This window comes from Sus scrofa, chromosome 6 (assembly GCF_054392235.1).
Source record: "Sus scrofa isolate SSC_HxYL_T2T_F1_AM1 chromosome 6, Sscrofa_HxYL_maternal_Yorkshire_Landrace_v2.0, whole genome shotgun sequence".
Taxonomy (NCBI): domain Eukaryota; kingdom Metazoa; phylum Chordata; class Mammalia; order Artiodactyla; family Suidae; genus Sus; species Sus scrofa.
Genome location: NC_139388.1, coordinates 100629716 through 100656239, shown reverse-complemented (window position 1 = coordinate 100656239; position 26524 = coordinate 100629716). Strand labels below are relative to the sequence as shown.

General features: G+C 40.3%; 1 pseudogene; it reads left to right on the top strand.

The window, feature by feature from the left end:
* The first annotated feature begins 10089 nt into the window (after positions 1-10089).
* On the top strand, positions 10090-11384 carry LOC146402698 (transcription initiation factor IIE subunit beta-like; annotated as a pseudogene).
* The last annotated feature ends 15140 nt before the right edge of the window (positions 11385-26524 follow it).

Below are 26524 nucleotides of genomic sequence, written 5' to 3'. Positions count from 1 at the left end.
TGTTTTGTTTTTTTTCTGGTTTCCTTTGCTGTGCAAAAGCTTGTCAGTTCAATTAGGTCCCATTGGTTTATTTTTGCCTTTATTTCTGTTGCTTTGGGAGACTAACCTGAGAAAACATTTGTAAGGTTGATGTCAGAGAATGTTTTGCCTATGTTTTCTTCCAGGAGTTTGATGGTGTTTTGTCTTACGTTTAAGTCTTTCAGCCATTTTGAGTTTATTTTTGTGCATGGTTAAGGGTGAGTTCCAGTTTCATTGATTTACATGCAGCTGTCCAGTTTTCCCAGAACCACTTCCTGAAAAGACTATTTCCCTTTTTATATTCTTGCCTCCTTTGTCGAAGATTAATTAATTAAACCGTGGATGTCCAGGTTTATTTCTGGGTTCTCTATTCTGTTCCGTTGGTCTGTATGTCTGTTTTGGTGCCAGTAAGACACTGTCTTGATGACTCTGGCTTTGTAATATTTCCTCAAGTCTGGGAGAGTTATTCCTCCTGCTTGGTTTTTGTTTCTCAGGATTGCTTTGGCAATTTTGGGTCTTTTGTGGTGCCATATAAATTTTTGGATTGTTTGTTCTAGTTCTGTGAAAAATGTCATGGGTACTTTGATGGGGATTGCATCGAATCTGTAGATTGCTTTGGGTGGTATGGCTATTTTTATGATACTGATTCTTCCAACACAGGAACATGGAATATCTTTCCATTTCTTTGAATCCTATTTAATTTCCTTGATTAATGTTTTATAGTTCTCAGCATATAAGTCTTTCACCTCCTTGGTCAGGTTTATTCCTAGGTATTTAATTTTGGGGGGTGCAATTTTCAAATGTATTCCTTTTCTAATATTTCATTGTTAGCATACAAAAATGTGAGCAGTTTCTGAATGCTATTCTGGTATCCTGCTACTTTACTGAATTCCTTGAAAAGCTTGAGTAGTTTTTGTGTGGGGTCCTTAGGGTTTTCTATACATAGTATCATGTTATCTGCATACAGTGACAGTTTTACCTCTTCTCTTCCAATTTGGATACATTTTATTTTTTTGTTTGTCTGATTGCTGTGGCTAGGACTTCCAGTACTATGTTGAATAACAGTCGTGAGAGTGGGCATCCTTGTCTTGTTCCAGATTTTAGTGGGAAGGCTTTCAGCTTTTTTCCATTGAGTATTATATTTGCTGTGGGTTTGTCATAGATAGCTTTTATTATGTTAATGGATGTTCCCTCTTTACCCACTTTGGTAAGAGTTTTTATCATGAATGGGTGTTGGACTTTGTGAAATGCTTTTTCTACATCTATCGAGATGATCATGTGGTTTTTGACTTTTCCTTTATTAATGTGGTGTATGACATTGATCGATTTGCATATGTTGAACCATCCTTGTGAACCTGGGATGAATGCCACTTGGTTGTGGTGTATGATCTTTTTTATATGTTGTTGGATTCAGTTGGCTAAAATTTTGTTGAGAATTTTTGCATCTATATTCATCAAAGATATTGGCTTATCATTTTCTTTCTTGGTAGTATATTTGTCTTGTTTTTGTGTTAGGATGATGGTGGCTTCATAGAATGTCTTTGGGAGTGTTCCTTCTTCTTCAACCTTTTGGAAAAATTTAAGAAGGATGGGTATAAGTTCCTCTTTGTATGTTTGGTAGAATTTACCTCTGAAGCCATCTGGTCTTGAAATTTTGTTTGTAGGGAGTGTTTTTATTACATATTCAATTTCATTTCTAGTGATCAGTCTGCTCAATTGATCTGTTTCTTCTTGATTCAGTTTTGGTGGGCTGTAAGTCTCTAGAAAGTTGTCCATTTCTTCTATGTTTTCAAATTTGTTGGCACATGATTGTTCATAGTATTCTTTTATGATTTTTTTGTATTTCTGCAGTATCCTTTGAAATTTCTCTTTTTTCATTTCTTATTTTGTTTATTTGGGTTTTTTCTCTACTCTTCCTGGTGAGTCTGGCCTGAAGTTTGTCAATTTTGTTTACCCTTTCAAAGAACCAGCTCTTGATTTTATTAATTTTTTCTATTGTTTTTTGAATCTCTATTTTATTGATTTCCTCTTTGATCTTTATGATTTCCTTCCTTCTGCTGACTTTGGGTTTTGTTCGTTCTTTTTCTAATTCATTTAGGTGGTGGGTTAAGTTGTTGATTTGAGATTTTTCTTCTTTTTTGAGGAAAGCCTGTATCACTATGAATTTTCCTCTATCACTATGAATTTTCCTCTAAGCACTACTTTTGCAGCATCCCATAGATTTTGAATGGTTGTGTCTTCATTATCATTTGTCTTGAGGTATTTTTTAATTTCCTTTTTGATTTCCTCATAGACCCATTGGTTTTTCAGTAGCATGTTGTTTAGTCTCCATGTAGTCAGTTTTTTCTCATTTCTTTTCCTGTGGTTGATTTTTAGTTTCACGCCATTGTGGTCAGAGAAGATTCTAGGAATAATTTCTATATTCTTGAATTTGTTGAGATTAATTTTGTGCCCCAGTACATGGTCAATCCTAGAGAATGTTCCATGTGCACTTGAAAAGAATACATATTCTGATTTTTTTTGGATGTAATGTCCTGAAAATATCAATTAAGTCTAACTTTTCTACTGTGTTGTTTAGGTTCTCTGTTGCCTTATTGATTTTCTGTCTAGAGGATCTGTCCATTGATGTGAGTGGGGTGTTAAAGTCTCTTACTATGATTGTATTCCCATCAATTTCTCCTTTTGCATCTGTTAGCATTTGTTGTATGTATCTGGGTGCTTCTATATTAGGACCATATATTTTGACAATTGTAATATCCTCTTCTTAAATGGATTCTCTTATCATTAAATAGTGTCCTTCTTTGTCTTTCTCTATGGCCTTCTTTTTTTTTATTTTTTATTTTGTCTTTTTGTCTTTTCAGGGCCGCACCCATGGCATATGGAGGTTCTCAGGCTAGGGGTCTAATTGGTGCTCCAGCTGCCGGCCTATGCTACAGCCACCACAACACCAGATCCGTGCCACGTCTGTGACCTACACCACAGCTCATGACAATGCCAGATCCTTAACCCACTGAGCAAGGCCAGGGATAAACCCCAACCTCATGGTTCCTAGATGGACTCATTTCTGCTGCACCATGATGGGAACTCCTGGCCTTCATTTTTAAGTATATTTTGTCTGATATGAGTATTGAAACTCCTGCTTGCCTGTCTTTTCCGCTGGCATGAGATATCTTTTCCCATCCCCTCACTTTTAATCTGTATGTGTCTTTGGCCATAAGGTGAGTCTCTTGTAGATAGCATATAGTATTGTATGCTCTTGCTTTTTTATCCAATCTGCCACTCTGTGTGTCTTTTGATTGGAGCATTCAGTCCACTGACATTTAAGGTAATTATTGATAAATATGTATTTATTGCCATTTTCAAGCTTGTTTTCCAGTTGATTCTATGTTTCTCCTTTGTTTCTTTCCTTTTTTGGTTGGATGATTTCCATTGATTTTATGCTTGTGTACTTTTCTTTTTAATTTTTGTGAATGCAATGTTTGGTTTTGATTTGTGGTTGCCCTATTTTTCAAGTATGTTAACCCCTTCCTATATCTGCTAGCTTTAGCCCAATAGTTGTATAGGCTCAAACAGATTATAATAAAAGAATATAGATTTTCTTACTTTCCTTCCCCACATTCTATGATTTTGAAGTCCTTTTTTAACATCTTCATTTTTGTCCTATTGCTGTTCCTTGTGTTTAGCATCACTTTTACAGTATTTTTTTTCCCCTTTTAGATCTGTATGCTGGCTTATTTAAGTGATTAACTCCACCATATTTCTTCTTACTTCTTTCTTATTTAGAGAAGCCCTTTCGGTATTTCTTTTAGAATATATTTAGTATTTCTGTACTCCTAGTTTTTGTTTGTTGGAGAAATTCTTTATTTTTTATATTTTAAATGATATTCTTGCTGAGTAGAGTATTCTAGCCTGCAAATTTTTCCCTTTTAGAACTTTGAATATATCTTGCCACTCTCTTCTGGCCTGTAGTGTTTCTGTAGAGAAATCAGCTGATAGCCTTATGGGGGTTCCCTTATAAATAACTTGGTTTTTCACTTGCTGCCTTGAGAATCCTCTCTTTATCTTTAACTTTGCCATTTTTATTATAATATGTCTTGGTGTGGGCCTGTTTGGGTTCAACTTGTTTGGGATCCTCTGCTTCCTATATCTTAATGTCAGTTTTCTTTAGATTTGGAAAGTTTTCAAGACATAATTTATTCAAATATACTTTCAATCCCCTTTTCTTTTCCTTCTCCCTCTGGAATTCCTATTATGCATAGATTGGCCCACTTTATATTATCCCATAGATGTATTATATTGCTTTCATGTTTTTTTCATTTGGTTTTCTGTCTGCTGACCTGATTAGGTGATTTCCATTATTATATGTTCCAAGTCACTATTTCATTCCTTTGCATTTTTCATTCTGCCCTTTGGTGACTTTAGCTCAGTTTGAATCTCTGCAAATGAATTTTCTAATTTTTCTTGGTTCCTCCTTATATTTTCTAGTTCCTTTCTAAAGTAATCTGCATTACCGTTTATATCCACTCTTAATTCCTTCATATTTACCTTTAATTCCTTTTGAATTGAATGTCTGTTAGACTGAAGAGGTCTGTTTCATTGTTTGCTGCTTCATGTGAATTCTCCTGTTCCTTTAACTGGGAATCATTCCTGAGCTTCTTCATTTTGCTTATATTTTTCTTTTTCTGTGAGTTTATGGAAACCAAACTGTAGTCTTGGAGGGCTATTTCTATGCAAGAGAGCCCCTTTGTATTTTGTGGGGGTTACTACTTATTTTCAGTTTGGGAGTTTGGATATTTTCTGTCTCTTTCTTTGATGTGAGCAGGCTATTATTCCCAGAGTGCTGAGTGTGTTTCCATGGAGAAGGAGGCAGTGGGTAGGGGTAGTATTCAGTGGCTTGTTGCTGGACTCTTGACAGTAGCAAGGACCTGCAGGAAGGTGGCTCAGGCTACTCCTAGTTGCAAGGCCTGGGAAGTGGTAATGAGCCTCAGGCAGATTTAGGGGGTGCCTGGAGCATTTGGCAGTGGCAGTGGCAGGGTGTGTGAGTTCCCAGGGAAGCAAGAGCAACAACAGGTGATGTTTGGTTGCAATGCCCTCCTCTGTGTTGCCCTCTGAGTTGATTGGGGCAGCAAGTGACACCTGCTCACAGTCCCCTAATGGTGGTGGGCCACACCTACCTCTGGATTCAGAGATAACTGTGGTGGTTTGCCCCCATCACCTGTAGATCATGCAAGAAGTACCCCCTCCTGCTCAGCCTATGCAGGAGGTGCTGCACAGGCTGCTCCTAGTTGCAGGGTCTTGGGAAGTGACAGTGATCAAGCATGTGTGGGCACTGCCCAGAGTGTTTGGCAGTGGCAGCAGAAGGCAGGCATGTTCCCAGGGGAGTGAGAGCAACAACAGGTGGTACCCAGTTGCAGTGCCCTCTTTTTTTGCTGACCTCTGCAGTGACTGGGACCATAGGTAGAGCCTGTTCACAGATGCCTGGTAGTGGCAGGCTATCCCTCCCTCTAGTTTCTGAGATGACTGCTGTGGTTTGTCCCTGCTGCCTGTAGATCATGCAAGAGATACTGCATCACACTTAGCATCCCACTGCCCTTAGCCCACACAAGAGATGCCCAGCCACCTGTAGCCACACAAGTAGTACTTGGTCTTCCGTAGCCCAAGCAAGTGGCCTCTTGCCACCCATAGCTTGCTCCAGAGGCACCCAGCCTTCTGAGAGCCCACACGTGTGCAAGGGAAGATTCCTATGATAGTCAGCCCCTCTTCTTCTTGCCCTCCCCAACAACAGTGCCTTGCTTCTCCTGCGGGCCTAGACCACCTCCTGGGTTTCCTAGACTGTGGTATTCCACTCCCAGCCTGTGGCATACTGCTCCCTAGCCCCTCAGGCTGTCTCCACACAGCCAACCCTAGTCCTCTCCCCTGAACCAACCTCCAGAGCCTGAGTATCAGTGGCCACCCCTGCCCAAGTGTCTCAGGCTATGGTGTCTAGGGTGGTAGCGTAGATGATCTGTGCAGCTCTCTCTATACTTTGCCCTCTTCAGTACAGCTGCTGTGCTTTTCTCAGCACCTTTGAGGTATCCCCATTGGTGAGGTGGCTTCCCAAGGTGTGAGTTCCTTTTCTTTTTCACAGCTCCCTCTCAGGAATGCTAGTCCCATCCTGATTCCTTTTTTTTTTTTTTTTCTCTCTCTCTCTCTTTTTTTTTTCTCTTTTGTTCTACCCAGTTATGTGGAGGGTTTCTTGCCCTTTTTGGAGGTTTCAGTTCTTCTGCCAGCGTTGAGTAGATATTCTGTGCAAATCATTCTACATGTAGATGTGGTTTTTTGATGTGTTTGTGGGAGAAGGTGAGTGCAACGTCTTACTTCTCTGCCATCTTAACCCTTGGTCCCTCTTTGGATTAACTTTGAAATCAAATCATTATCTCAGATGGTAAGGAGATTGATTTAAGAGACAGTCTTTTTTTTTTTTTTTTTTTTTTTGTCTTTTCTAGGGCTGCACCTGTAGCATATGGAGGTTCCCAGGCTAGGGGTTGAATCAGAGTTGCAGCTGCCAGCCTACACCAGAGCCACAGCAACATGGGATCTGAGTCACATCTGCAGCCCGTACCACAGCTCATGGCAATGCAGGATCCTTAACCCACTGAGCAAGGCCAGAAATCGAACCCACAACCTCATTGTTCCTAGTCAGATTCATTAACCACTGAGCCACGACGGGAATCCAAGAGATAGTTTTAATTGTGGTATTTTCTTTATTTTCCCAGCACATCTATCATACTGTGATGGGGTGGGGGGAAACACAACCTAAAAGTTTTACTCAGCAGACAAAACTGAGGACATAAGTCCAGGCCACAGCATCCCAGAAAACTTGGAGGGGTTGCTCTGAAGAGGTTTGGGGAGCAGGAGCCAGGATATAAAGGAGTTTTTGCAGCAAAGACCTGGTAGTGGGAATGTCAAAGATTACTGTTAATTAAAGAAAACCAGACATCTCAGGTGAATGGATTCAGAGCTTTTCTATGTTTGGGAAGATGAAGAAGCAGAGTCTTGGCTCACTGCAATCATCGCTTTGATGTGCATGTGAGCTTGTCCCTTATCCCACCCACGCCTCAGTTTCTTTATATAATGGAGTACAGTGATACTGGCCTAAAGATTAAGTAAGAGCAGTTCCCGTCGTGGCGCAGTGGTTAACGAATCCGGCTAGGAACCATGAGGTTGCGGGTTTGGTCCCTGCCCTTGCTCAGTGGGTTAACGATCCAGCGTTGCCGTGAGCTGTGGTGTAGGTAGCAGACGCGGCTCGGGTCCCGTGTTGCTGTGGCTCTGGCGTAGGCTGGTGGCTACAGCTCCGATTCAACCCCTAGCCTGGGAACCTCCATATGCCGCGGGAGCGGCCCAAGAAATAGCAACAACAACAACAGACAAAAAGACAAAAAAAAAAAAGATTAAGTAAGAAATTGCATGTGAAACTTTCCAGTGCTTGGGACATGATAGGCATGCAGTGTCATCATATTTATTATTTTTTTATTTTCAGTGCGAAATCCAAGATTCTTTACAGAGGACATTTTGGTAACTAAACTGGTCAGTGGACTTTCTTCATGTCATTGGGACAACTTCTAGCAACAAGCAGCCATACTCAATTTTTTTTATAGACACTAGTTTTATTTTTTAGATTCTACATATAAGTGATATGATATCATACAGTATTTATCTTTGTCTGATTTCACCTAGTATAATACCCTCCAACTCCATCCATGTTGTTGCAAATGGCATTACTTCATTTTTTTATGGCTGAGTAGTATTCCATTGCATTTATGTTGCACATTTTCTTAATCCATTCATCTGCCAATGGACATTTAGGTTGCCTTCATATCTCCGCTATTGTAAATAGTGCTGCTGTAAACATTGGGGTGCACATATCTTTTCAAAATAGTGTTTTCATTTTTTTGAATATGTACCCAGGAGTGGAACTGCTGGGTTATATGATACTTCTATTTTTAGTTTTTCAGGAAACTGGCATGCTGTTTTACACAGTGGTAGCACCAATTTGCATTCCCACCAACAGTGCACAAGTGTTCCCTTTTCTCCACATTATCACCCATACTTGCTATCTGTTGTCTTTTTTATGATGGCCATTCTGATAGGTATGAGGTGATACCTCATTGTGGTTTTGACTCCATTTCCCTGATGATTAGTGATATTGAGCATCTTTTCATGTTCCTGTTGGCCATCTGTATGTTTCCTTTTGACAAATACCTGTTCAGATCCTCTGCTCATTTTGTAATCAAGTGGTTAGTTTTTTGATATTGAGTTGTATGAGCAGTTTACATATTTTGGGTAATAACCCCTTATCAATCATATCATTAGCAAATATTTTCTTCCCACTTATTTGATTGTCTTTTCATTTTGTCAATGATTTCCTTTTCTGTGAAAAACCTTTTAAGTTTAATTAGGTCCCATTTGTTTATTTTCACTTTTATTTCCTTTGTTTTAGGAGATGATTCAGAAAAAATTGCTGTGATTGATGTCAAAGACTGTTCTACCTATGTTTTCCTCTAGAAGTTTTATTGTTTCCAGTCTTACATGTAGGTCATTTAATCCAATTCGAGTTTATTTTTGTGCCTGGTGTTAGGGTTCCAGTTTCTTTCTTCAACATGTCACTGTCCAGGTTTCCCAGCACCAGTTACTGAAGAGATGGTCTTTCCTCCATTGTCCATCCTGCCTCCTATGTCATTTCACTCACTGGAGAGCCGTTCTTCTCCACCTTGCCGGCATCTTGTCTAGTTCCCACCCCTCTTTCCTGCCTCTAATGTTGGTCTCCCGCCAGTGTTGGCTTCTGTCCCCAGTTGTGGCCAGTGTATAAGGCCAGTCATGTACCTTGGGAACACCTGACCAAGATCAACTCCAGTCAGGGAACCATCATATGACTAGTGCTGCTTTTCTGTCTGCCCCCTGTGACCTGTGACCACCCGGAGGCTGATGTTCACACTCCATTTCTTCCCAGAACCTGAGCTAAGCCTTTATTTGTGTAAAACCTGAAAGTCCTTCAGCAGGTTGAATTAAATTAACCATTTTTCTCAGATGGGCTTATGTGCCTGTGCTCTATTCCTTGGCAGATCCTTTGAGCTTCTTTAGAAGGTGGCTAACCAGCAGATGGTTGTTAAACTTACAGAGAATCTCATTCAGAGTTTAAGGATTTGAACTTGGTGACTCAATGGCAGAACAGATAATTGAACCAAAGTTTGTTACCTTATAGTTTTCTTCTGGAAGATCTCAAAAATTTCCTGGTTGATCTATAAACAGCATTTATTTTTTATTTTTATTTTTTGCTTTTTAGGGCTGCACCCACAGCACATGGAGGTTCCCAGGCTAGGAGTCCAATCGGAGCTACAGCTGCCGTCCTATGCCACAGCCATAGCAACACAGGATTCCAGCTGCATCTGCAACCTATACCATAGTGCAAAGTAAAGCCGGATCCTTAACCCACTGAGCAAGGCCAGGGAATGAACCGGAAACCTCATGGTTCCTAGTCAGATTCCTTTCTGCTCTGCTACAACAGGAATTCCTATAAACAGCATTATTGATGCACCATCCTCTGTTACTGAATCACAGTGGCCCCTGCTCCCATCTATAAACTCTCCCAGACCCAGGATATCCACCCACTCATCAGTGAGTGACAGGCTTAGATTAACCCCACAATTCACACAACAGCAGCTGTTTGAAAGGATAAATCATATACTCACAGCAAAGCCTAGACTAAAAAAGCTCAGCCACTTACTAATGGTGAACTGCCGAGAATTTCGAAAAAAACCCTTCTTGGCTATGACTTCTGATGATTTTTGATCTTGCACATCAGTACTTGCTGGTTCCAGTGGCAGGCGGGGCCGGAGCCGAGTTACCTCCTGGAAGCCACCACCACCTCCCCCACCACTGCTGCCAGTGCTAGGACCCCAACCTGGCGGGGCAGTGCTGAGCGTGGGTGCGTTCGGGCGTGGGTGCTGGCCACGAACAGCAAGTGGTGGCCAAACTAGCAGGGATGGCTGGTGGTGGCGGGGGTGTGTGGGACAGCCCTTCTGGCTCAGCAGTATGGATCTAAGCCTTTTGAGAGAACGAGCTCTTTCCACTCCTGTAGTAGAAAAATGCTCGGTATCTTCTGAGTCATCACCATCATCATACAAGAAGAAAAAAGGAAAGCTAGAACATGGAGGATCATCAGCCTTTAAACAAAATTCTGACCACAGCAATGGATCATTTAACTTGAAAGCACTATCAAGAAGCTCTGGATGTAAGTTTGGCATTCTTGCTAAGATTGTGAATTACATGAAGACAGGGCATCAGTGAGGAGATACACATCCTCTTACTTTAGAAGAAATTTTGCATGAAACACAACATTTAGATATTGGACTCAAGCAGAAACAATGGCTAATCACTGAGGCATTAGTCAGTAATCCCAAAACTGAAGTAATAGGTGGAAAGGATGCCTTAAAGCCCAACTACAACTTGAAAGATAAGAAGGCTCTGGATGGACCTAGAAACTATCATGCTAAGTGAAGTCAGCCATACAATGAGACACCAACATCAAATGTTTTCACTGACATGTGGAATCTGAAAAAAGGACAGACTGAACTTCTTTGCAGAACAGATGCTGACTCGACAGACGTTGAAAAACTTGTGGTCTCTGGAGGAAACAGTTTGGGGGGTGGGGGGATGTGCCTGGGCTGTGGGATGGAAATCCTGTGAAATCAGATTGTTATGATCATTATACAACTACAGATGTGATAAATTCATTTGAGTAATAAAAAAATGGAAAAAAAAAAAGAAGGCTCTACTTAGTCTCTTAGATAAGCATGACCAGCGAGGCCTAGGAGGAATTCTTTGAGAAGATATAAAGGAAGGACTCCCCAATTCCCAGAAAGCCATCAAGGCTTTAGGGAACCAGATACTATTTGTAAATCATCCTGATAAGAAGAAAATTCTTTTCTTCAATGAGAAAAGCTGTCAGTTTTCTGTGAATGAAGAGTTTCAGAAACTGTGGAGGAGTGTCACTGTGGATTCAATGGATAGGGAGAACACCAAAGAGTATCCAAAGTGACAGGGTATCTCTTCCATGCAGGAATCCGGACCGAAGAAAGTGGCCCTTATTCAGAGAAGGAAGGAAAAAAGCCTTCTCCCCAGAAAAAGCGACGGTTTAAGACTCAGTGAGCACTTGGCTGGGGTGCTGAAGGGCTACTCATTGTGCCTGGCAAGTAGTGAACACTTTTGTCTAAGAGCAAAGAGTTAGAAAGTCAAGATCTTCCTCGTTGACGCTGGGACGTGAAGACTGGCCGTCTCCCTATTCTCCTTCTGAGGACTGAGGAGAGGAGCCTTTGAGTTTACAGAACAAGTGCAAATCACCAGACTCAAAGCTTATTGTAACTAATGGGCTAATGAGAAATGTGCTATTTCCTGTTACCCCCGGGTCACTTCTTGGGGGAAAGGCACTCAGCACGGCATGCAAGTGTCTTTGCTATTTATCTACTTCTAAGTGATTCCTGGTTCCATTTTTCCTCTTGTATTACTTTAGAACAAGTTTGCCAATGGTCTTGAATGCCGTATTTTTTTATTCCAAAAGAACATATTTATATTAAAATCATCTTAGAAGGAGCTCTAAAAAAAAAAGTGCTTGCTGGTTCACAGTGTTTCCTTCTGTGGTGAAGTAACTATTAAGTGTTCTGTCTAATGTACTCCACAGAGTGAAGGATTTCCACTTTGGTCTTGTCATAATGATCAAGTAATGAGAAGATTAAGCAAGCCTGCCTAATTTATTAAAGATTAATTCTATTAAAGTTTTGACTAAATTAAAGCCACATTAACTAAAACCAAAGAAAATGCAAAATCAAACCATAACTCTGGCATCACTGCTTTTTATTTCTGTACTTTTCAAATAAATCTTATGACCAGAGTGCCTTTGCAGTACACGCTGTGCTATGCATGTTTATTGCCATGCTGATGGGCTGTTGTGGCTGTTTATACCATAAGAGGCACAACTGGAGGCTGGTCTTCTCAAGCACAGAAGGAAGTCTCAAGGTTCAAAGGAAGCCCTTGTTACCCTACAAATATATTCCATCTGTTCCTGGAAAAGTCAAATAAAATCAGTGCCTTGGTGACTGATTTTGTGTCAGTTTTATGGGTTTAGATTAAAGTTAGCATTCTACCAACAAATGGGTTGTTTTAAGTGTGTTAGAGGGTCAATCCCATAACCATATAGGATGGCATCCCAGTTCCCAAAGGAAATGGATGCCATCCTATATGTCACAGCCTCATCTCCTGATACATGTTGGTTAAGACTATTTTTCTGTACCATGGAAAGTAACATATAACTGGAATGTTGGCCTTAGAAAGCAACTTTGTGATTGGGGGAAATTTCAGAACACCCTTAGATAGTGCATCTATTATAAATGGTTTAGTTCTGCAACACTCAGAGCGTAAAAACTGGGTCAAACAACACATGAACCAAAAAAATGCCCCTGGCTGACAGAATGTGGGCAGGCTGTATTCATTGCTCATTTCTGTATCTACCAGCATTGTTGGCTTAATGTGTGATTTACACAGAGCTGCATACCAGAAACTCTCTAATGGGTTTGCTCCAGTCTCCATTCAAGAGGCCATATTGGGAGATAACGCTGTGCAGGGACCCCTCGATTTCCCATGGGGTGGGTTATGCAGATATAGTGAGACAGCGTGCAGGAATTTCTTCTGTTTCTTTTTATCATGTCCTTCCATGTGGTTCCTCTTCCAGTTACTAAGAAGCAATGTGTTGCCTTGAAGGGAATTAGGTTGTTATCACAAGAATGCAAAGAAAAAGAAATAGCCCAATGCTCTTTTTGTGTGTGTTCAAAGTAGACTTTTTTTTTTTGTCTGTTTTTTGTTTGTTTGTTTGTTTTCTGTTTCTTGGGCCACTCCTTCGGCATATGGAAGTTCCCAGGCTAGGGATCTAATCAGAGCTGTAGCCGCTGGCCTAAGCCAGAAGCACAGCAACGCAGGATCCGAGACACGTCTGCAACCTACACCACAGCTCACGGCAACGCTGGATCCTTAACCCACTGAGCAAGGGCAGGGATCGAACCCGCAACCTCATGGTTCCTAGTCGGATTCGTTAACCACTGAGCCACAATGGGAACTCTTCCAAGTAGACTTTTAAAGTCCAGATCAGAAATAGTAGCTTTGAAAAGGCAATGTTTTTGTTTTGAAAATTAATGAATGAAGAAAAGGCTTTAGAAAATAAGAATGTGAAGACTCTGACAGAAGAGTAGCACAGCAATAACCTACAGTAACAGGAGGAAGGAGGACAGAGAGGGTAGAGGCCACCCTGTCCCAGGTTCATTGTGGCTGAGAGGAGAAGAGGGTGGACTGAAGTCCGATTGCAGAGGGTTTGCGGGTTCAGGGATGAGGGGACCTGGCCTGGGTTTGCTGGTGGAGGGTCGGGCTCATCATGGAGAGACAGCATCCCTCACCAGCAGTGTGGAGGCATCAGGAAGCCCAGCCAAGGCCTGCAGACCCTCCGCTGCCATGGCCTGGGCACCAAGCATCACTGCGCAGGGGCATATTGCTGTGCTGCCTTCGTAGTCTCTGGTGGTAGCTCAACTGCTGCTCTCATCTCTGTGGACCCACCCGCAGAACAGATGCTCACCTGTTCCCTGAGACTCTTTGAACCCTAATTGGAAACTCCCCCTTTCAGTGGCCCAGAGTGTTGTAAGCATTTCCAAATGGCTTGCAGAGTCAGACACAAGATAGAAGAATGAAAACAACAAAGAGGAGTGGAAGGTTATTTTTAAAGTCCTTTATTTTTAAAGTCAAATTTTTTGGAAGACCTGAACTGGAAGACTAGCGGTGGCAATCAGGCCAGCGGTGGCTTGAGACTTATGTGAAGAGCTACTGTGAAGAAAGTTCTAGGGTCTGTTAGAAACAGCAAGGGGGGTGAGGGAGGAAAGAGGCAGAGACAGGAGCAATGAGATCTCAAGCAAGTTCATCGACCGACAGAATGGCCCAGAGTACTGAGCAGAGAGAACACAGGCTCCCCTGGCAGCTTAGGGAGCAGCTAGGTAGGTAGGGAAAGGGGTAGTTTCTATTTTTAGCACATTTCTATTTTTAGCACAGGTTCCTGCTGGAGTAAGAAACAGAGACAATACAAGTTATGTTGTTAGAATTTAACAGTTTCTCCAGCTAATCTTGTCTTGTAGCTTTGTGTTTCATTTTGTATAGTTACCACCTAAAACTCCCCCTTCCCCTTTGATAACCAGAAGTTTGTTTTCTATGTCTGCCAGTTTAATTGTTTTGTAAATAAGTTAATTTGTATCATTTTTATTCCACCGATAAATGCTATCACATATTTGTCTTTCTCTAGGTCTATCCATGTTGCTACAAGTGAAATTATTTCATTATTTTTATGACTTAGTAATAGTCAATTGTGTGTGTGTATATGTATACACTATATCTTTTTTATCCATTCCTCTGCTGATGGCCAGTTGGATTTCTTCCATGTCTTGGCTATTGTAAATAGTGCTGCAATGAACACTTGGTGCATGTATTTTTTTTTTAATTATTCAATGAATTGATTACATTTATAGTTGTGCAATGATCATCACAATCCAATTTTATAGGATTAATTTTATTTACTATAGTTGATTTACAATGTTCTGTCAATTTCTCACAGTTATATGTGCATGTACTTTTTGAATTAGGGTTTTTATCTTTTCTGTGTAGCTGCCCAAGAGTAAGATTGCTGGATCATATGCTTGCTGTATTATCAGTTTTTTAAAGAATCCCCATACTGTTTTCCATAGTGGCTGCACCAATTAACATTCCCACCAACAGTGTAGGAGGATTCCCTTTTCTCCACACCTTCTCCAGCATTTATTATTTGTACACTTCTTGATGGTGGCCATTCTAATCAGTGTGAGGTAATACCTCACTGTAGTTTTGATTTGTACTTCTCAAATAATTAGTAATATTGAGCACCTTTTCATGTGCCTGTTGGTCATCTGTATGTTTTCTTTGGAGAAATGTCTATTTCGATGTTCTTCCCATTTTTTAATTGGGTTTGTTTGTTTTTTGATATTGAGCTGAATGAGCTGTTTTATACTTTGGATATTTAACCCCTTGTCAGGTTGCAAATATTCCATAGGTTGTCTTTTCATTTTGTTGATGGTTTCTTTTGCTGTACAAAATATCTTAAGTTCAATGAGGTCCTATTTGTTTATTTTTGCTTCTGTTTCCATTACTCTAAAAGACGGATCCAAAAAAATGTTGCTGTAATTTATGTCAAGAGTATTCTGCCTATGTTTTCCTCTAGGAGTTTTAGAGTATCCAGTCTTACATTTAAGTCATTTTTTTTTTTAGTATATTTTTGTATATGGTGTTAGAGAATGTTCTAACTTCATTCTTTTACATGGAGCTGTCCAGTTTTCCCAGAACTTATCGAAGAGAGTGTCTTTTCTCTATTATATAATTTTGTCTCCTTTGTCATAGATTAATTGACTTGTATGTGCATGGATTTATTATTTTCCCAAGTTGTTTTTTGTTTGTTTGGTTGGTTGGGTTTTTTTTTTTTTTTCTGTCTTTTTGCCATTTCTTGGGCCGCTCCCGTGGCATATGGAGGTTCCCAGGCTAGGGGTCTAATCGGAGCTGTTGCCACCGGCCTACGCCAGAGCCACAGCAATGCAGGATCCGAGCCGTGTCTGCGACCTACACCACAGCTCATGGTAACGCTGGATCCTTAACCCACTGAGCAAGGGCAGGGACCGAACCCGCAACCTCATGGTTCCTAGTCGGATTCGTTTCTGCTGCGCCACAATGGGAACTCCCCAAGTTGTTTTTGCTATTCACAGTCTTTTGTGTTTCATATACCTTTTAAAATTATTTTAGTTCTGTGGAAAATGCCATTGGTAATTTGATAGAGATTGCATTGAATCTGTAGATTGCCTTGGGTAGTATGGTCTTTTTTCTTTTTGTGTTTTTAGGGCCTCACCTGAGGCATATGGAGGTTCCCAGGCTAGGTGTCAAATCAGAGCTATAGCTGCTGGCCTACAACACAGCCGAAGCAATGCAGGATCCAAGCCATATCTGCAACCTACACCACAACTCATGGTAACACCGGATTCTTAGCTCACTGAGTGAGGTCAGGGATCGAGCCTGCATCCTCATGGATACTAGTCAGATTTCCACTGAGCCATGATGGTAATTCCCCAGTAGTATGGTCATTTTAACAGTATTTATTATTCCAATCTAAGAACTCAGTACATATTTCCATCTGTGTCATCCTCAGTTTCTTTCATCAATGTCTTATAGTTTTCAGAGTACTTTTATTCCTAGATATTTTGTTCTTTTTATTGTGGTAGTAAATGAGATCATTTCCTTAATTTCTCTTTCTGATGTTTTGTTGTTAGTGACTACAAATGCAACAGATTTCTGTATATTAATTTTGTACCCTGCAACTTTGCCAAATTCTCTAATGAGCTCTAGTACTTTTCTCTTGGCCTCTTTAGGTTTTTCCGTGTATAATATCACGTCATCAGGAAACAGTGACAGTTTCAATTCTTTTTTTTTATTATTATTATTTTTTAGGGAAGCACCCATAGCAGATGGAGGTTCCCAGGCCAGGGGTCGAATCAGAGCTGTAGCTGCCAGCCTATGCCACAGTACAGCAACACGGGATCAGAGCTGTGTCTGTGACCTACACCACAGCTCAAGGCAACGCTGGATCCTTAACCCACTGAGTGAGGCCAGGGATTGAACCCACAACCTCAAGTTTACTAGTCAGGTTTGTTAACCACTGAGCCACGATGGGAATGCCAGTTTCAATTCTTTATTTCCAATTGGATGCCTTTTATTTCCTTTTCTTTGATTGCTATGGCTATCTATGGTGAATTAAAAATGGTGAGAGTGGGCTTCTTTTTCTTTTTCTTGTTTTTTTTTTTTTTTTTTTTTTTTTTGTCTTTTGTCTTTTTAGGGCCACACCTATGGCATATGGAGGTTCCAAGGCTAGGGGTCAAATCAGAGCTACAGCTGGTGGCCTATGCCACAGCCATAGCAATGCCAGATCCGAGCCACGTCTGCAACCTACACCATAGCTCATGGCAACACCAGATCCTTAACCCACTGAGCGAGGCCAGGGATCGAACCCTCGACCTCATGGTTCCTAGTCAGATTCACTTCCACTGTGCCACAATGGGAACTCCTCTTGTTCTTGATCTTATAGGGAATACTTTCAGCTTTTCACTGTTAATTATGTTAGCTCTGGGTTTGTCTTATGTGGCCTTTATTATGATTAGATATTTTCCCTCTATGCTGACTTTCTGGAGAGGTTTTTTTTTCTTAATCATAAATGGATATTGAATTTTATCAAAAGCTTCTCCTGCATCTATTGAGATGATCATATGATTTTTTATCTTTAATTTGTTTTGTTTTATTGTCTTTTTAGGGCCGCACTCATGGCATATGGAAGTTCCCAGGCTAGGGGTCGAATCAGAGCTGTAGCTACCAACCTATACCACAGCCATAGCAATGGCAGATCCAAGCCAGATCTGCAACCTACACCACAGCTCATGGTGATGCCAGATCCTTAACCCACTGAGTGAAGCCAGGAATCGAACCCGCATGGATACTAGTCAGACTTGTTTCCACTGAGCCACAACAGGGACTCCCTAGCCTTCAATTTGTTAATGTGCTCTACCACACTGATTGATTTGCAGATATTAAAGAATCCTTGCCTGAGATAAATCCTACATGATTATGGTGTATGATTCTTTTAATGTATTGCTGGATTCAGTTTACTAGTATTTTGTTGATGATTTTTGCATGTATGCTCATCAATGATATTGGCCTGTAGTTTTCTTTTTCTGTGATATCTTTGTCTGGTTTTGGTATAAGGGTGATGGTGAACTTATAGAGTAAGTTCAGAAGTGTTCCTTCCTCTGCAGATTTTTGGAAATTTTTCAGGAGGATAGGTGATAACTTGTCTCTAAATATATGGTGAAAATTTACCTGCTAAGCCAACTGGTCTTGCACTTTAGCTTTTTTGAGAATTTTAACATTACTGATTCAGTTTCAGTATTGGTAATTGATCTGTTCATATTTTCTATTTCTTCCTGGTTCAATATTGAGAGGTTGTACCTTTCAAAGAACTTTTCCATTTCTTCTAGGTTGTCCATTTTATTGGTATATAGTTGCTTGTCGTGATCTCTTATGATCCTGTGTTTTTCCATGGTGTTGGTTGTAACTTCTTTTTCATCTCTGATTTTATTGATTTGGGCCCTCTTTCTTTTTTTCTTGTTAAGTCTGGCTAAAGGTTTATAAAATTTTTATCTTTTCAAAGAACCAGTTTTTGTATTTTGGGGGGTTTTTTGGCCATGGCTGCTGCATGTGGAAGTTCCTGGACCAGGCATTGAACTCAAGCCATGGCAGTGACCAGAGCCACTGTAGTAACAACGCTGGCTCCTTAACCCACTGTACCACAGAGAACTCCTCAAAGGCCCAGCTTTTGGTTTCATTGATTTTTCTTTTTCTTTCTTTTGTTTTTAGTCCATATTTCATTTATTTCCACTCTGGTCTTTATGATTTCTTTCCTCTGCTAATTTGTGTTTTTTGTTTGTTTTTCTTTCTCTAGTCCCCTTAGATGTAGGTTCAGTTATTTATTTGAGATTTCTCTTGCTTCATGCAGTTAGAGTATTGCTGTAAACTTCCCTCTTAGGACTATTCTTGATGCATCCCATAGGTTTTGGATTACTGTGTTTTCATTGTCATTTGTCTCTAAGTATTTTTTAAATTTCCTCCTTGATTTCTTTAGTGATCCATTGGTTGTTTAGTAGCATATTGTTTAGCCACCATGTATTTGTGGTTCTTGCAGTTTTTTTTTTTCTTGTAGTTGATTTCTAGTCTCATAGCATTGTGGTCAGAAAAGATGCTTGATATGATTTCAGTTTTCATAAATTTACAGAGGCTTGGCTTAGCCTATGATCTATCCTTAAGAATGTTTCATGTGCACTGCAAAAGGATGTGAATTCTGCTGAATTTGGATGGAATGCTCTATATACATCAATTAAGTCCATTTGGTCCAATGTGTCATTTGATCGGTCCATTGATGTAAGTGGGGTATTAAAGTCCCCTACTATTATTGTGTTACTGTCAATTTTTCCTTTATGTCTGTGAATATTTGCCTTATATATTAGGATGCTCCTATGTTTGGTGCATATATTTTCTAGTTGTTATTTCTTTTTCTTGGATCAATCCCTTGATTATTATTTAGTGTCCTTATTTTTCTCTTGTAACAGTCTTTATTTTAAACGCTATTTTGTCTGATATGAGTATTGCTACCCTGGCTTTCTTTTGATTTCCATTTGTGTGGCATGCCTTTTTCCATCCCTCTCACTTTCAGTCTGTATGTATCACTATATCTGAAATGAGTTTCTTGGCAACATATTTATGGGTCTTGTTTTTGTATCCATTCATCCAGTCTATGTCTTTTAGTTGGAGCATTTAGTGCATTTACATTTAAGGTAAGTATTTATACGTTTGTTCTTATTGCTATTTTGTTAATTATTTTGGATTTTTGTAGGTCTTTTTTTTCCTTTCCTCTTTTTGTTCTCATCTCTTGTGATTTGATGACTATCTTTAGTGTTACGTTGGGGTTCCTTTTTTATTTTTTGCCTATGTGTCTATTATAGATTTTTGGTTTGTGGTTACCATGAGGTTTTTGTATAGCAGCCTGTGTGTGTGTGTGTGTGTGTGTGTGTGTGTGTGTGTGTGTGTGTGTGTGTGATTGTTTTAAGCTTCTGAACTCTTAATTTCAAAAGAGATTTTGTTTATTTATTTATTTTTCATTTTTTGGCCATGGTATGTGGAAGTTCCTAGGCCAGGGATTGAACCCACACAACAAGTGACCCAGGCCACTGTAGTGAGAACACCAGATCTTTAACCCTCTGTTCCACAAGATAACTCCTCAAATGCACTTTAAAAACTCTGTATTCTTTTCCACTTATGAGTACTATTTTTGGTATCATATTTTACATGTAAGTGTTTTGTATATCCCTTAACTATTTATTGTGGATACAGGTGATTTTACTACTTTTGTCTTTCAACTTCCCTAGTAGATTCATATGTGAATGATTTCCTACCTTTATGTATTTTTGCCTTTACCAGTGAATTTTTCATTTTGTAATTTTCTTGTTTATAGTTGTGGCATTTTCTTTTTCACTTAGAGAAGTTCCTTTAATAATTGTTATAAAGTTGGTTTATTGGTGCTGAATTCTTTTAGATTTTGCTTGTCTGCAAAGCTTTTGATTTCTGCCCATGAGGTTTAAGAGGAAGTAGTATGTGAAACCTCTAGGAAGTTATCAGAATGGGGAGGAGAATGTCTTTCTCTCCCTTTCTTCTCCCTGTTGTCTAGTATGTAGAGGTGATGACTGGAGTTGAAGCAATCATCTTGGACCATGAGATGAATTTGAGAATGGAGAGTATGCATACTGGAGCAATGACGTTAAAGGACTCTGAGTCATCATAGCAGATCTGAATTGCCTAAGTGTAATGCTATGAGAGAAAAAGAAACTTTTATGTCATTTTATCTGCAGTGGTTTTTTTTTGCATTTTTCATTCTTATATCTGAATGGCATTTCAGCTACTCTTCTTCCATTCAGTCTTGACTCTCACCTTTGGTCCTTTTCTCAGAGATAAAATTGTCAACATTTTGGTGGCATATGTTTGCTCTTGCCCAGTGTTTCAGTTTATCTATTTAATGGCACTTATTGCCTACTTGGCCTTGCCACACTTTCACTATTTATGCATGTCTGTCCCACCCAGGAGAGTCCCTGGGTCAGAGACTCTCATCTTAACCATGTATCAGAGTTATCTATGAAGCTCTGTAAAAACAGGTCAGAACCCACTACAGACACATCTCATCAGAATTTTTTATTTGGAACAGGTTTTTCTGATAATGATTTAGAGTTGATAAACACTCACCTAGTGAGTTCTGAGCATTCCATGTCCAGTGGAAAGCCCCATGTAAGACAATAAATATTTCTTAAATGGAAGGAAGGAAGGAAGGAATGATGAAAACTTTGGAAGTGATATTTTTCTATTTAACCATTGGAAACCAAATAATAAGAAACAAAGTCAGAGATCATTCAAAGAAGTTAAATAATTCCTTTGAGACAATTTCACTTCTTCCAATTCTGAAAAGCCATCAGAAGTATCTGTGTGTTCATATATTGAAAATGTCTCTAAGCTTCACTTCTTATGTGACAGCGACTAGATGTTTAGAAGTTTTGTTACTGAAACTTGCCTTATTTTGGTGTCCTCGATTTCCAAGTAATGCATTGTAAAAAAGTAAAATAGACTTTCTTTTCAAGGCATTTTTTTGGAGGGCACTCACACCTTCATTGTTTCACTTACTATTCAGCAATTATGAGGCCTGTGGAGCCGGAGAAATACTCAGAAGAAACTTTTCCAGCCTAGCTGTCCTCCCCTTTATTCTGATGGAGTTACAGGCTTGGAGTCTGGATTGAGGCAGGCAGTACTGAATCAGAGTTTCTGAAGGTCACTTGCACCTTCACCCTGGGCAGTTGTCATGGAGCTGTGAAGCATGAAATTTGTCTGAAAAAATTGAGTATAGACTGATCTGAGCTTTGTTAAAGTCTGGGTCAACTGTTCTTCCATGGTGACTATGTCAATGGCAGATTCATAAAAAGTTATGGTATTCATTCCTCACTTTTTCTTGGTAAAATGAAGGTAGGCTAGAAAGCCTAACATAGTAATACAATGTCCCAGGACTTTAACAATGTCATGGAAAAAAGGCCAAAAAAGTCTCTGTGGTCAAAATGACCTGGGTAGATCAATGCCCCTTATGACTTGGCGTAAATGTGTCAGAGCCATTCACCCATTGGCAGTTCTTGTTAAGAGCAGAATAAATACAAAAGGGATATCACCAATGGCCTGGGTGATTGGGGATAAGATAGCAGGTACTGCTGAAAGAGTGTAGATGGCCATGGGGGGAATTTAGATGTGTGAGCAGTTCTGAGTAGCAGAGTATTCTTTGACACGACACAGTCCCTTCAGCTGTCTGGTTCTCACCCTCTCCCTTGTTTGGTCAGTAGTCACATGGCAATCATTTCCTATGCACTTCATGTGCCAGGCCACCATGCTAGGTTCTGAATATCTCTATCTATCTATCTATCTATCTGTATGTATGTATGTATGTATGTATGTGTACACACACACACATACAGGTTTTTCTGATAAAGATTTAGAGTTGAGAAACACTCACCTAATGAGTGGTGAGCATTCCATGTACACACACACACACACACACACACACACACACACAGCCCGTGGGCTCAAATTAGAATGGGTCTCTCTCACACCCTCCCAGCAACCACAAGGCTCTTTTGGGTCAGTGATAGCTGATGTAGTGTTCCCAGTGTCACTTAACTCTATGTAACCCTTATGGCCTCTGGGGAAAGTTGGATTAGGAATAGGGTGGGCACAAATGTTCAGGAGCTGATGCCCAGACACCATAGGGCAGAGGTAATTGTCAACGTGGAGGGCTTTCTGGGGAGAGAGGGTAGCAGACACCTCAGGGGGCACCAATAGATAGCCTGTTTTTACTGGGGGGTGGGGTGGGGCTCTACTAAAAGGCAGTAAGAACAGAGATGGGTTGGGCACAGAGCATAGCCTTAGTGATGGAGTGGCTGGTCAGGAACTGGCACATGGTAAATAGGCTGGTCAAGACTAGAGCCAGAGGAGCAGGTCAGAACAGGAAGCCAACACAGCATCTCAGGCTGGGTGGGGATGACGGCCTGCTTCTTCAGTCACTTATTTAAAAATATTTAGAGTTCCAGTCATGGCTCAGTGGTTAACAAACCTAACCAGTATCCATGAGGATGTGGGTTCAATCCCTGGCCTTGCTCAGCGGGTTAAGGATTCAGCGTTGCTGTGAGCCATAGTGTAGGTTGCAGACATGGCTCAGATCCCGAGTTGCTGTGGCTGTGATGTAGGCCGGCAGCTGGAGCTCCAATTCGACCCCTAGCCTGGGAACCTCCATATGCTGCGGGTGCAGCCCTAAAAAGACAAAGGACAAAAGACAAAAAAAAAAATCATTGTTAAGTATCAAAGGGGAACAACATTTTCAACCCCAAAATGTGTCTCTTTGGCAAGAGGATTGTTTTAGGCTGGTTATTTTTAAGAAACAGAAGCCTCAGGAAGTCTTTCTTTTAATCTCCCCCCTTACTGCCTAAAAAATTTTAGATAAAGGACTTGGTCCAGAAAGGGCACCATCATCACAAAATGTGGGCTGGGTGGGGTGTGGGGGAGACCTGGCAGGAACTGGAGACCAAAACCCTCTTTGTGTCCTTTTTTTTTTTTTTTTTTTTACCAAATAATTGCTTTTCCCCCTCTATGTGAACTGCCCTCTGAAGTCCCATACAAGCCTCGATTGCCTAACTCATCCTTGGCCCTCCTGTTCTTATGGGGCTCCCATTTGTACATAATTAGATTTGGTTTTCCCTTATGTCCTACACAGTTTATCGGGACCTGGCCACCTCCACAAGCCTCAGTTTATCCCAGGCTTTCTCTCAAGTTCTATTTTCTAGCCATATTGGACATCCTTCAGATGCTAAGCCCTTCAGGTTGCCCATATTTAAGAGAGATACTTTAGATGGTGGTCTATAGATTTTCTTTTTAGAAGATGTATATGTGTGATTTGATTAGCTTGGTGCAAGTGTTAGTAGCTTAGGGGGTCAGGGCAAAGGCTGAGGCTGGCATTGGGACCATGGTTGGGGTTGCGTTAGGGTTATGGGTTATGGCTGGGATTTAGGCTGTAGTTATGGTTTATTGTTTATAGTTTATAGTTTCTGGTCTGGTTTCCAGGTTTTGGTTCTTGTCAGTTTCAGGTCTCAGGTTTGGGCCAGGGCTCAGGGTTAAAAGGTAAAGGCTAGTGGCTAGAGTCCCAGCTCAGGCTGGGCCTTGGAATATGGCTTGAGGATTTGGGTTAGGGCCCTTGCTGGGTACAGGGATTTGTGTCTGGGATTGGGGTTAGGAGTTCAAGGTTCAGTTTCAGGATTCAGGGTTTTGGTATTCAAGTCTGAGTTTGGTTACAGGTTCAGTTACAAATTCTTTTACCAATTAGGGTTAAAACTTAAGGTTAGGGTTTGGGTTATGGTACCATCTAGGATATGAGTTAGGGTATGGGTATGGGTCAGGGATAGACTAAGGCTAGGGTTTAGGTCTGGAGTTGGAGTCAGTGTCAGGGTTTGGGGTTATTGTGCAATATTTCACACTTCTTTCCATATAAAATGTTGCATGAATTCCAAACAGGGTAAACATTTGGAAACAGAAACCAAAAATCACTAGTAAGAGAGAGGAAACAGAATACTTGTATGTGGTAATTATGTTATTACACAAAAAGGATTCTAATTCAAAGATTACTTTCCATTGGTTAAACGAAAAAGCATATCTCTCAAGTTGATGTCCAGAAATCAGTACTATGTACACTGAAATAGCATTAATAAGGCAGGTATGTGAGGGTTTTCTTCCACTCAATTTCAGTTAGTTTACAGTAAATGGACCCTAAAAACTGAATTTTTCATTTTCTAATCATGCACTAAACCCTCCATTAAAAGAGAAACAAACCCAATGGAGTTTGATATACTTTCGTGCATTATATTGCATATTTAACCTTAGTTTATTTAGTAAAAAGTCCAATAGAGTCTTTAAATTCCAATCATCAAGGTATTACTAGCTCTTTATCATTAAAGATGGTTACTAAGGCAGTTACTTTACCACAATTGCCGAAGACCAAATTCCTGAAAGTAAGCTTGTATTTTTATTCCACTTAATAACTAGCCTTTAGGGAGTTCCCATTGTGGTGCTGTGGAAACAATTCCGACTGGTATCCATGAGGATGTGGGTTTGATCCCTCGTCTCACTCAGTGGGTTAAGGATCCAGTGCTGCCGTGAGCTGTGTTGTAGGTCACGGATGTGGCTTGGATCCCATATTGCAGTGGCATAGGCCAGCAGCTGTAGCTGCGATTCGACCCCTAGCCTGGGAAATTCTATATGCCACTGGTGTGGCCCTAAAAAGCAAAAATAAATAAATAGCATTTGTTAAGTTGATATTTTGGAAAGGTGCATAATTTAGAATTACCTTATTAAATTGTTAGTTATTACTTAAATTACTTGTGGATACGTGTGTGTATAGTATATATATAATATATATACATAATATATATTATTGTATATATAATACATACAACTTAAAAATAGATCTGGATTCATCAAAGAAATATGTTACATACCAGTATATGTGAAGTATGTGGAACATTTTGGGGGATGTGAAAATATTGTCATTGGTTTTCTCTTCTTTAATCCTTCAATCTGGGTGGGGAGAAGGACAGAAATGAACATTTTAATGATTACAGATAATGAAATGGGTTACTGTTTGGGGATGTGGCTCAGCCAAAATTCAAAGAGAAGACAAATCAGCTGTCCTAGAGTCAACAAGGGAGAGCAGAAAGTTTTTCATTTGTGGAGCATGACAATGTGAGAAAAAGAATGTATACATGTATGTGTAACTGGGTCACCATGCTGTACTGTAGGAAAAACTGTATTGGGGAAATAACAATTTTTTTAAATGTTGGTAATAAAACAAAACAAAACAAAAACACAAAAAAAGAAAGTTTGTCATTTGTATCTTTAACTCCCCCTTCCCTCTCCAATCCACCAGTAATCCTACATGATTCTACAGCCAAGTGACCCTTCTTCTCAGCATCCCCCCCCCCAATTCCCACACCACTCAGTATCTTTCTAATGGTAGCTTCGAATCTGGTCAGACCTACTTAGTCCATCCTAAGTGCTCCTGAGGGGCACTGTCCCCAAATATCTCCCTATGCAGAGAGCATCCCACACTTACGTATTATTTCCTTGGCCTAATGCACAAGGTCCTTCTCGACTGGTGACTGACCGGCTCACATTCACAAAGCAAGTCATTCCAGAGCCACCTCCTGCTCTGAGGTTCACCTCCGAAGTCCACATGCTTATCCAAAAGGCCATTCCGTAATCACGAATTTGTCTTCTGTGAGGCTAGCTTCCGCAGGCAGCAACAGGACTGCATCTTATCCATCTTTACGTCCTCGGTGTTGTGCCCTCGGATGATTAACAATGACTTTAGTAACTTTGGAGAACGTGTACCTTGAAGGTGGTGTATGCGTCAGGATCCAATCGGGAAAACAAAGCCCACACCAGGCAGTTCAATAGAGATTTCAATAGGGAGAACAAGCTGCAGAAGTCTTGGAAGGAAACCTCTGAATGTAAGCTAGATATTTAAGCAACAAATAAAGGACCAAAATGCAGACTCAAAGTGCACAAAATATTTACTCTTGTTGTTGATAAGAACAGTGGGTTCTTTTTTTTCCTTTTTCAAAAATCAAGGCTTATAAGATTAATTCCACAAAGTCAGAGCTCTAGGATCTTGGCCAATATTTCATTTTTAAACAAA